The sequence below is a fragment of the Mytilus galloprovincialis genome, chromosome 13 (genome assembly GCF_965363235.1).
Source record: "Mytilus galloprovincialis chromosome 13, xbMytGall1.hap1.1, whole genome shotgun sequence".
Lineage (NCBI taxonomy): Eukaryota > Metazoa > Mollusca > Bivalvia > Mytilida > Mytilidae > Mytilus > Mytilus galloprovincialis.
Window position 1 is genome coordinate 69374392 of NC_134850.1, and position 13682 is coordinate 69388073.

Below are 13682 nucleotides of genomic sequence, written 5' to 3' on the forward strand. Positions count from 1 at the left end.
AAATTTTGAATTTTTGAAATACTAAGGCTTTTCTACCTCAGGCATAGATTACATTAGGCTAAGCTGGATTTGGCAAAACTTTTAGGAATTGTGGTCCTCAATACTTCAACTTCGTATTTTATTTGGCCTTTTTAACTTTTTTGGATTCGAGCGTCACTGATGAGTCTTTTGTAGACGAAACGCACGTCTGGCGTATATACAAAATTTAGTCCTGATATCTATGATGAGTTTATTTACATATAATATATAAAATATTGGGAAAACATGGTAGAAAGAAAGAAACGGTGTGCAGAAAATACCAGCAATACAAGATAAAATAGAAGTTAAATAGATAGGCGAAAGATACCAGAGGGACATTCAAACTTCATGTCTTAGATAGACTGACAACGCCATTGCAATTCATGAATCAAATCATAGCCTACATTTGAGCTGTGGTCTTTATAATTATGGAACATGCATAAAGACCACGGCTAGTGACTTACTTGCTCTTTAGAGTCTCTTATTTTCGTTATAAACACAGGAGTTAAAGCATTGCAATACAAGGCCTGTTATATGTGTTTTGTACTGCCATGGGGTTTGAATCGTTGGTGGATAAAGTATTGGTTTGGACACACTACAGGTTTATTTTACACATTACATGGTCATACCTGTATTGATGTTATAATACTATACTTCTAACCCACCCTTTGCAGGTGAACAATTATCATTCAATGATGTACACAAAGAAGTTTATGCTTAAAGAGAATATTTTAAGATTAACCGAGAACAACCTGCACAATCTAACATATATCTGTTTCATTTCGATTCAGACTCCTTTTCTGAAAATCCTGCAAGTTTATTCCTATATCATTATAGGCGGCCAACAGTAATGATACATTGATTTAACAAAAAACACTTCAAGCAAGTATTTTTCTACTTTTGTTTGTGAGTATTTATATCAATTTCATAAGCCTGTGGTTACTGTTTTGTTCTTGTTGTTGTCGTCGTTTTTGCAGTCGTCATTCTTAGCTTTCACTGTATTCGGTTTTGAACATTTCTGGCAAATGTTGATGCAGTCAACTGCTACTATAAATCCAACAACTAACGCAATGCACACTGCCCCAACTAAACCTATAGTCTTTGATGAAAATCTAGTGTCTGGGGCACTTGTTATTGACCTTTTAAATTCTGCAAATACAAAAAAAGTATTTAAATGAATAACATGCAACCGTCATGGCAGACAAGACATACAATATGAAATAAAAAGGGATTCATTTCACAGAAATATTTCTGTATATTTTCTTATCTTAAGGAAATACATTTAATGGTACATCTTGTCTGAAAAAGATATTTATGTGTTCGCTAAGGGATGTATCTTCTGATTAACTCCAGTATAACCAACTTGAATAATTGGTACGCTAATGAAGGTTCACATTATCTAAACATCTTTCGTAGGGGTGTTTTCCCTTACAAAAAATGACCAAACAGAATTCTGAGATTGAACAACTAAAATGAACGGTCACCATTATGATGTTTTGATAAATCGATACGATGTACGTGTATTAATACATCCTATATAAACATGAGTGTTTCATGCATTGCATAAGAGGCTTCAACTTTCGATGTATCAGGACTCGTTACTATTTGAGTTCATGGAAATCCATCAGTTTTTGTTTAAATTGTCTTTATTAATAACAGAGACATATAATACAATTATTATTATATGTCTCTGTTAATAAACTTAACGTATATATAAAATGTGAACATCGATAAACTACTGTTGCTGTATAACATTAGTTACATAGTGTGCTAGTGACCTAATACGGTATATATGGGGTCAGTAAATTCCATATGGGGTGAGAGCGAATTAGGTCACTAGCACACCATGTAACGAATTTATCTTACCGACTATCTTAATGTTTGAAATTTAGACTAGTTACCTATCAAAATGACCAGTCTTAAGTACTGTTAGCATTAAGAAACTACTTCCATTGATCCTACAAAACCAGATACCAACAAATACACAACTTGTAATAGGTTTAAATGTGTTTTATGAATTTATTTCAATCTTAATCATCAATTTCTTCGTCTGTTGAAACCTTAACGATTTTTTCTCAGTACCGTTTTGTTTTTATTAAGGGACGAAACACGTACCACCTTATATGGAATATAAAGGGACGTAACACCATTACTAACCGTGTATGAGATAAGCCCCGCCTCCCTACTAACCTAATATGAAATATAAACGGTCTCCACGAGGGCGCTTTTAACCAATCACATTCCTAGAAATGTATAGGAGGTAAGATAATTGTTTTAAACTTATCAATTGGAATATGACAGTTGTTCTTTCGTTTGATGTGTTTGAGCTTTTGACTTTGCCTATTGATTAGGGACTTTCCGTTTTGAATTTCCCTCGGAGTTCAGTATTTTTGTGATTTTTACCTTTTTTTGGTACCATTTTACCTACCAATTAAGATATTCATTAATTAATATGAGTTTACATTTTTAATATGTATAAGTTGAGCTCTAAATGAATCATATTCTAACTACAGCACTATGTGGAATAAACAAATCATTAGTGTCTTCAAAGTAAAATAGCAAAAATGCCGAACTCCAAGGAAACTTCGAAGCGGAAAGTTCTTTTTCAAATGAAAATCAAACGCGTAAACCCATCAAACGTCGAGTGGAAATCAATTGTCATATTTCTAACTTGGTACATGAAGCTCCTTGTGTAGATAGGTTTTATAGCTATAGCTAAACCACATACTTGTAACCTAGTGCTTAGACTGACATATTATATTGACAACAAAGTGGGAGCAACACAAACAGACATAATACTAAGTAGGTACAATTGTCAAAAATGGGACATATCAGTCAACATTGTGTTGCAATCTTTAGTCACTATAAAACACTACACAATTACAGCAACGGAAACACAAAATGACATATAGGACAAGAATACATAAAATAACCATTATACATAATAACAGAATGTATAAATACCGAACCAATCCAAAGGTACAGTACCAAAATAAACAATAAAAGTTAAAGGAATAGAGAGACAAATAAAAGAACATTATAACACGTAATTAAGATGATAAACTACTTTAATACCTAGAATCGACAATGCAATACCATTCTGTAGTATTTGTGAAGTTTATTACTGGATATTTATCAGCAAGGTCTTGGTACTTTCCGATCAACATTTGTTTGAAAAAAGACGAGACGCACCTTGACATTACCTTGGTTCATAAACTTTCTGCCAAGAAACTGTTAACGTTTTATAAAGCCTGAATAGCAGCTGCAATCTCTTGAATACCAAGAGAATGGAAAAAAGTACATCTCATATGCAGGTGAAGTTGGTATATATTACTGCGAGGGGGGAATTTACAATTTCAAAAAAATATTCGTCTCGTTGTTATACATATGTTATATATTCGGGTACTATAATGACCGCTGATGTCAAAAGAGTAGTGAAATAAGTTGACAATGTACAACAAAAAATGTACTTCGATCGCACATTTAGTCGAGCAGAAAATCTTTCATTGAATTGATTTTTGTCATTGTAAAAAGTAAATTAACCTTAAACTTTAGCTGTTACTAAAAGTAGTTCGAACATGAACACAACACGTAGCGCTTTTCAGGAATTGACTTCATCAGGAACGTTCAAAGCCGAATATGTTATAGATTATGCATATTTTAAGGTTTATCTTGTCGTAGAACACCCCGAGGTGTGTTCTACGACAAGAAAAACATTAAAATATGCATTACTAGTATCTGACTTATATACCGTCAAAAAATATATTTTTTTATAAAGATTTGCAAAATTTAGTATCCTATTTTACCGACCACACAAAAGTGGGATATTCCTTTCTAATGCGTTTAGGTTTTAATACGGCTTATTTAGAATGTGAAATAAAACTCACTAATTAATCTAGATATAAACCTTTTAAAAATTATTATCCATACACAATAAAAAATATTACTGTAACTGCATGAAGAAAGACACACATTAATTGTTACCATCCGATAACGGTGTATGACAAAAACAAGACACATTGTAAGTGATTTAATGTACCAACTTAGTTTATGGAAAAAGGGGAGGGGGTATGTTTTTTTTCCTTTTTGTTATGACATTTCTATCGCGGAAAAGTGGTTATTTTTTCAACAATTTTAATAGAAAGATTGTCTTAGGAATAGCAATACATTTTTTAAACAGATAATCAGGATATAATTATATACCCTCCCCACCCGACCCTTTTGTGAGTTTCGTGAATGTTATTCAATAGAATATAAACATATCTTATTAGTTGATCATTTAATAGAGTAAAAGGTATACATAAATTTGAAAAAGTTTAGAACTGACACGAAGACGAATTTTAAAACATGTCGGTCACAGTATGATTTCCTATTCGGTGTGTATCGTTCTGAACATGCATGAAATATTTGCCACTGGACGTTACGCAAGCAACCAAAAAATCAATCAACCTATTCAGTGCGACTCAGTAAGATTTTCAAATCTTAAACACGAATATGTTAAATCTGGCTTTATTTTATGAAATTCATATCACATATATAATAATGTTTCTGTATTGTAGCGATAAATTAACAAAATTTCATTTTATTTGTTTCTAAAATTGTAATGTGGGAAATGACGGTTTCTTTTACACCTTTCATCGATTGAACTTTAAAAAATAATTTCCCAAATCGGCAACAAAAAACAATCAGACGAATATAATTTTGAAGTAAATTATAGATTGCATTTTTATCAAGGAAAATAATGACCTCATACAGGTCATTATTTTATGCCTTGGAGCACTCTTCATTGAAACATGGTATCGTCCGGGTTGATTCTGAAAAAAGAATGACCTATGGTTCTGAAAGAAAATATCTCCATATAGGTATATAATTGAAAGCTAAATTTAGATATGAACATAAACAGCTGAATAGCTATAAATCCCTAAGATGTGTTTTAATTGATTGTAGTTTCTAAAGTATGGTTTGTTTTATTATTTATTGTGTTTTTGGATTTTATAAACCTTTCTGTAACTGCAAATACTCACAAATTGTACTTTCTTGTTAATTGGAACTGTTGACTCAATTGCATTGCATTTCTGTAAATCTATGTTTTTGTATTTTTTTGTTATTTCTTGTCTCATTGTTTTTAATATGTAGCACCTTTGATAAGTATCTAGTATGACGATACATTCTTGTGTGAGCCAAGTCTCCGTGTTGTAGGCAGCGCTTTAATCTTAAATGATTGACTTGTCATATATTGTTACTTGGAGGGAGAGTTGCGTATTGGCACTCTTACTACATCCTCTTATTTATATATGTTAGCGGCAATAAGTGAAATTAGGCATTAAGCTTAAATCCTAGGCAATAAGCTAACGCCTAGGTATTAAGTTATTGCCTGAAAATTTCAGGCATTAAGCTTATTACCTGAAATCTGGTGATGATTATTCATCCTATTGCCGAACATGATTTTAGGCAATAAGTGAAATCTGGAATTTATGTTTTTTTTAGTGATTTTTCTTGAAATAAAGTATTTTCTTAATTATATTCCTAATACTAATATACGTTTATCTGACAAATCTTAAAATTTTAGCACTTTTCTTATTTACAACAGAATTAACTCATACTTTTTTGTGTAAGTACAAAAAATAAAAAAGATTTAAAAAAGTGATTGTATCCCATAAAAAGGGGAGATTCTATATAATCCTTATAATAATTATTTGAAAATGTTTACACTTCACTGGTCAAGCTGGTTTAAACCGGTCAAGAGTAGACAAAATTAAGATATGATAAATTTTCTTTGTTAAAATATTTGTTAAATACCCTCAGGCCATCTTGTCTTTTTCACTTCTTTATCTGGATTATTCACATTAGGTGACACCATGTCTATTTAGAAATTTTCTTTTGAATCTTTGAGGTCTAAATTCGAATCAGGGAAAACAAGGAGCATATACCCTAGAGTAAAGTACTATGATATTTTGGCAAAGATTAAACTTTTGGAATCATCAGAAAAGAAAGTGACAAAAGATTACTACAATTTAAGAAGGTATGACATTTTTAACATTGGTGGTTTAGAGGGATTGATAACTAAAGTCAGCAAGAATGACGAGAGAAATTTCAAAATTTATGTCTTCCTAGAGGAACTCTATGTTTTTTTGGAAAAGGCACATGAAGAAACAGGTCATGGCGGCAGAGATCGCATGATAAAACGGTTACACGCAATTATTCCGACAGCCCATTAGTCCGACAGCCCATTGGTCCGACAACCCATTAGTCTGACAACCTAATAGTCCGACAATCCATTGCTCAGACAGCCCAATACTCCAACAACCCTATATCCCGACAACCAATAAGTCCGACACTTATCAGGTCAAGTATCGGGATATCAGGGTAAAATAAAATGTGTCTGTCTGTATTATTACGTTTATATAATAACATATTTTTAAAGAAATAAATCCGTAAATATTACACAAGACTAAGGTAGTTGGAATACTTTCTAAATACTCAATTCGAAATCTGTATACAGAATAGAACAGAAAAGAATATTTCATTTTTTAAAATTACAGGGTCTATAAAGAGCATATAAATCAAGAACAACCAATGATGGAGCCAGCTACTGATGATACCCCGCCCTAATATTTCGGTAAACAGGAAGTTGTTCTGTTGTAAATCTGAAAAAATCATCACACAGTATAACTGACTTATATAAACCTTGAAACCAAATTTCAGAAATCATTGTATTGTACATGTTGTAGTTCCTGGGAATATGTGAGAATGTGAAGAATATTTTCAACCTGGCTGTCATGTGAAAAGTGTTCGGTAAACAACAAATTGTTCACTAATGAATCTGAAAAAGCATCAAACGATATAGCCGACTTCAATAAACACTGAAACCAAATTTCAAAAAAACTTGTAATGTAGTTTGTGAAAAAGATGCAACGAAAATATTCATGGGGCGGACGGAAGAACTGACGGACTGACTGACGGGTGGACGGACGGACAGACAGAGGTAAAACAGTATACCCCCACTTTTTCGAAGCGGCGGTATAATGATTGGGTCAAAATTAAGACATTACAATACTAATATGATATAATTATCTTCATTTCACCATAAGCCTCAGTCAAAATCGGAGCCAAAACAAAAAAGAAAAAAAAAAAAAAAACTAACACATTGATATCAAATAATAGTCAGTATCAAGACCTGTACCACATAATACATAAGAACTAACAAAAACATAATAATTTTTATCCGATAATAGTAAAGCTTTCTTGTGTTAACATCGAAGATTTATCATGTTTATCTAAAGTTATGACTAGTGCTAGAAATATTCTGAAAGATTTCATCCCTCAAATTACTATATTTATGAAGTGAGCATTCGATTGACAAATTTCGTTCATCCTCCACTTTATCAGCTGTATACAATACGATTTTTTGAGTATCTGGCACTTTCAATTTCTAATGTAATAGGTGAGCACCGATTCTTAATTAACATATGAACTACCTTTCTTATAATCAATGATATCTAAATATTTTTTCTTCTTGAAAACAATCTTTTTATGAAAAATAAGTGTCAAAAAGTTTGCCACAAAACACATAATGTACTAAGTTTTTACAATTAGGGTCGAATGGAGATAGCCATGACATGCTTACTGCATGGCTGAGAGACAATGAATCAACAAAGTGGTCAATTGGTATTAAGTTCGTCCAGATTCAAAATAATTCAGCTCTAAACAAAGGCATTGGACGGCCACCTATGAAGCCTTATTTGGTAAATGTGCAACAATTGGATTAACATCAGAAACCAAAATTCCGAAAGAAATATTGGTGACCTTAGAAAAGGAAGAGGACTTACTTAGGCTTCAGATAGAGTCTCTAAATGATCAACCTGTAACTGAAAATAATACAGAAAATAATACAGAAAACAGTGCCGATGCCTCCGATATACCAGAATATATTGCAGAACTAAATGTGGAACCTTCTACTTCAATCACTAATGAAACGCAAAAGGTAAGTTGAAAATAGTACTAAGAAATATTTAAAAAAAAAAAGACTCTTTAATCCTGGCGGGAGCTTGAACTAAAGTATAACAGTACTTCCATGTAATGTATAACAGATAAACCACAGGAATGATATTCGGAGCTTAAGAAAAAAAAAATGTCTGCTTACTATGAGGTAACGGTTTTTGTTGAAGGCCGTATGGTTACCTATAGGTCTTATCTTATATACTATTCTGTCACTGGCGGACGATTGTCCTATTTACAAGCATACCACATCGTATTTTTAAATTGAATGTTAAGTCAAACGATCATTATGAACAAAAAACGTTATTACTACAAAACTGTAACTAAATTTTAAAAACTGATTTATTCTAGTCCAGCTTTATAAATATTTATAATTACACCAAATGATTTTTTTACCTTATTATTTATGGAACTATTTTTCAGGATGTCTTAAAAGTGCTATGTATGTGAAAAGGATACATCTGGAGCTCATATGTATAGTAAATGTGACAAACACATTCATGTTATATGTGGTACTACTGCATGTTAGTGAAGAGGGATACGGTGTCCAAATTGTACAATTGATACCAACAGAGTTCGACATCGTTCTGGAGCCACGGACAGTCAACTGAAACAGGCAAACACTATGATAGCCAGGAGCAAAAAGGAACTAGGGACGGCAGAAGTTGGTCAAACAGTTGCCGTACCAATACCTATGTTTGATAGCGGGAAGGGTGACAGCAGAAATTTACTCGGCCGAGTCATTGAGGTAAGATATTTAATCAAAAGTTTGACTGCATCATTTAATTTGTCATATTTATTAAATACTAAACAGAAAGAACACCAGTAAAAGTAAATATGTTTATGTTAATTTAGGAAGGGGGTTATGGGACTAGGACCCTCCCCCTCTTTTTGAAAAATCCAGGATCTGCACCTGATGAAAATCAGATGCGGATTAATGCCACAAAGACAGTTGAAAACTAATTCTACTCTCAGAAATAATACTTTATCGATATGAAAATATTCAGACTGCCTGCATAAGAATTTCATTTGTTTATTTTTTTCCAGGTCAATGATAAGGGCAATGCTGTTGTAGCTACAAAATTTGGACAACTCCTAGGAACATTTGGATCAAATGAGATGGGAATATGTAAACAAAATTTAATTCTGAAAGAGGAAATTAATTGTGAAAATTGTGCAATAGTCGGTTCCAAAGTTCGACAACTTGTGAAAACAAATGATTTTAACACAAATTTGTATCAAGTTTTCATGTTTTATAAGTAATATTTGATGAGTTTTAATATAAAAACATGTTTTATCTGTGATTTAATTTCCAGTAGATGACATTTTAAACTTCAGTTCTCGTAATGTTGTTATGTAACAAATGTATAAATTTTTATTTAATTGAATAAATGTCTTTTATTTACTCGTATTTATATTTTAGGCATTATGCTTAATGCCTGAACACATATGCATTATTCAGGATTAAAGCTTAAATCCTAGGATTTAGGACTAATGCATAACATCATTTATGCATTAGACTTAATGCCTAGGCGTTAGCTTATTGCCTAGGATTTAAGCTTAATGCCTAATTTCACTTATTGCCGCTAACATATACATTACTTAAAAAGACCTTAAAATTATCCAAATCCATGTGAAGTTATTTTTGCCTGTGGGAGATGAAACCTAAGCTCCAACTTGAAGTGTAACAAGTAATTAGACATGTTATTTAAATGAAACGTACGCGTATTCATTTTTAATCATGAAGCAAACACTATTTCATATAAATTACTCTAAAGTCCCTTTAATGCTAATTAGGTTTTTTTCAAACCATCAGAAATATAATAAAACAACCGTTGATAAAGTTAAAGTTGATTCAACAATATGTGTATAATAAACTACTGTGTGATTATTATCTTGATGTGTCTGTAAGTCTCAACTGAACACTTTTTTAAAAATGTAAAAAACAATTATTTTTCAAAATCAAAAGATCGCTATGGGGAAATGAAATTAAATATCTATATATTTATTGACTTATTATAAAAACGCAAAGCATATAAAATAAATTAATAGTTAAATCAATGTAAAATGAAAATATAGAAGTGCATAATTTAGCAGTTGTGTTTCAGGCAAAAGAAAAAAATCATATAAAACGTCAAAGAAAATGTGAAGCATGAGATTATAAAACAATTTAAAATAAAAGCAAGACATAAACAACGAAAATATGTACATATAAAAAAGAAGATGTGGTATGATTGTCAATGAGACAACTATCGACAAAAGACCAAAATAACACAGAAATTAACAACTATAGGTCACCGTGCGGCCTCCAACAATGAGCAAAGCCCATACCGCATAGTCAGCTATAAAATGCCCTGAAATGACAATGTAAAACAATTCAAATGAGAAAACTAACGGCCTAATTTATGTACAAAATTTTGTCGAAAAACAAATATGTAACCCATTAACAAACGCCAACCACTGAATACAGGCTCCTGACTTGGGACAGGCTCATACATACAGAATGTGGCGGGATTAAACATGTTAGCGGGATCCCAACCCTCCCCTAACCTGGGACAGTGGTATAACAGTACAACATGCATAACTTACTATTAGTATCTTTCCTACTGACAGACAGTTCCTTCTCCAACTTCTGCACCTTTTCTTCGAGATCTGTCTGTGTTAAAGACTTATCACAAAGCTTGTAGCAATATGTGTTATATGCTAACTGGACCGGAGTGGAACAAGCCTCCGCTGAATGTCTCAATGGTTGACATGTCGATACTTTGACTAAACACAGAAAAAACACCAATAAAAGTGATAAGTTGATTAATGACATATGGTTGAGACTTATTTCTCTGTGCCAAAAGTTTGTAAAAATACATTTTATATTTTTATATTCCTAAGCTGTACTTAACAAAGTTAGATGGAAGATATTAAATACACTCATCATAGATACCAGCATAAAAATTTTGTATATGCGCCAGACGCAAAGGGACTCTCAAACTCTTCAGTAGAAAATAAACCGTAGTCGCAATAGAGAAAAAACAAACACACGAATAACAACGATATGCAAAACACAACATAGAAAACTAAAGACTGCGCAACAGGAACCGAGGCAAAAACAAGAAAAATCTCAGGCGCTTTGGTCTTCGGATGGGTAAGCAGATCATACTCTGCATATGACACCACTCTTGTTGATCAATGTATTTGTTTTTTTCACAGACATGAAAGAATCACCACAGTCGTACAAATGCGTCTTTATATATACTTGTGTAGCCCAATATTTATATTATAGAAATCATCTTGGAAGATGAACTTCTCCTTGCACCAAAATTCATATAAATAAAGGGACCCAAACTCCGAAACAAGATGACAATATGCTTTGCTCCTTTACAGAGAAAGGGAAGTAACATCCGAACGATAACACTGTATGGAGTTTGAGGGGGACTGCCGGGCATTTTAAGAGTACGTTTTCATACATTCAAGGTATGTTAAGTTCAGGCGACTAATTGCATGAATTCTTCCACATCTCTTGGACAAATATGTTTAGGTCACAAATATTCTATTCAGCAGTTTAAATGATAAGTAAAATAACAAAAATAACGAACTCTGAGGAGAATTCAAAAACGGAAAGTCCCTTATCCCATGGCAACATCAAAAGCTCAAACACATCAAACGAATGGATAACACCTGTCATACTCCTGACTTAGTACAAGGATTTTCTGAGAATATTGAGAATGAAAATGGGAAATGTGAAACAGAGACAGCAACCCTACCAAAGAGCAGAAAGATAGCCGAATATTTTTTGTAACAGATTTTAATGCATTGACATTCTGTTCTTTTTAGACAGAAGAAATATTTTGACAGTAGGATGTTAATGTTGGACGATTATATCTTTCTGAAATCAAACTTCTTTTTTAAATCAAAACAAATCACAAGAAACAATTTTTTTTCAATACTTCACTATTCCGATACAAAAATGACAAAGTAGCAAATCGATTGTTTACGAAATAAATAAAATCATAACGATATGTTCAATAATCAATGCAAATGATCGGCTTTTTGCTTGAATGATTCAATGAAAAGAAATGTCTAAACAACAGTTTATCGACAAAAAGTCTTGGTCTTGGTCTATAAAAGGAATGCATAAAGACACATATAACTTCGTTGAGATATGACTGCGTTACCAATTGAACGAGCTGTTATAAAAAGTTTTGTGTTGGTAATATTTAACATATAAAAAATTCCCAAGTATGTATGGTTTCTCGTCTTAGCATAAATGACATTTTTAAACTTATATTTATGTTACGAGTACGTACATTTGACAAATATCCCCAAGTTATCTGCTCTATATCCGTTTTGAAACACTGAAAAATAGAACACAATTTGATGTAAATACGAATTTTTGTAACAAATAAAATAATAAAACTATCGAATTATAAAGGACAATTCAAAACGGTGTCTATTATCAAATGGCAAAATCAAGAGCGCAAACACATCTAACAATGAAATGCGACTGTCATATTCTTGACTTGGTTCAGGGATTTCCTATCTTATGTATACAAATACATTATTTTCAATATTCATCTGTAGTACAATAGTTTTAAATGCATTAAAAAACTTTATCAAAATGCAAAACATATTTATCCCCGTATTCAACGGTTTAAAATTTTACTTTTCTAGTCTTCAGTCCTTTAAACACAAAACTTGAATTACTAGTGTTACTGCATAAACCGTTGCCAAAAGCTCATGTGCATAAAAACGTTAATATGCATGTTTATTTGTTCCCAGAGTTCAGAAAAAAATAGACATGAATACATCGTTGAATTGTATACGTACTGTCACGATTGGTTATTGATGTACTTTCTGGACTATACAGTATCGAAAAGGTGTTGCCAAGTTCAAAAGGACAGTATCCATCTGAACCGGCGGTAACAAGCAGCCAACCTGTATCATAACACCATTGTGTTAAAGTCCAATCTTTATTCACATAGAAACGTCGGCTGGGATGAGATACTCTTTGAAAAATAATAAAATAAATTAAAGAGGACGCACAATTCGGTAGAGCCAAGAAACATATAGTATAGAAATAAGAAGGTGTCGTATGATTTCCAATGAGACAACTATTCATCTGATACCAAATAAACTGTAGGGCACCGGACGGTCATATAATAGAATGTAAAATCAATTCCAGATAGTAAGCTTTCAAAGGATTCGAATTGACAAGCCCAGTTCATACGAGACTCTTAACAGTCGGATTTATGCCAAAAACAATATAATTAACATCAACAAATGACAACATGGCGGGATTAACCGTACTTTGAGAACGCCACAATCGTCAATCCCCACCCCCATCTGTTCGACTTAACATTGGACAATGGTATAACAGCACAACATAAGATAAAACAAAAATAAAAACAAAATATACTTAACTCGTGAGCTTGACACAAATCATAAAACAACTTACGAAAACATAAATTATACACAACAAAGTACATATGTTTGTTCTAGCTCCACTGACATGTATAATATGTCATAATAATAACGGTAAATCTCCTTCGCTTTATTTATATTTAATCTTTTCTAAATATTTATAATGCATGTGGCACATCTTCTGACCTTTTAATCATTAAATTTTAAACAGCATACGGAGTTATTTATCAAATCGGAAAATCAAAAGCTGA

The 13682-nt window shown here is 32.3% G+C and overlaps 1 long non-coding RNA gene across 1 annotated transcript; it reads right to left on the minus strand.

Moving 5' to 3' along the window:
- Nucleotides 1-566: 566 nt before the first annotated feature.
- On the minus strand, nucleotides 567-13006 carry LOC143057649 (uncharacterized). The gene is made up of 4 exons (XR_012972775.1): nucleotides 12838-13006; nucleotides 12318-12365; nucleotides 10606-10785; nucleotides 567-1167 (listed from the first exon to the last, which is right to left on the minus strand). It is a non-coding gene; the product is annotated as an uncharacterized LOC143057649 (long non-coding RNA).
- Between the last annotated feature and the right edge of the window lie 676 nt (nucleotides 13007-13682).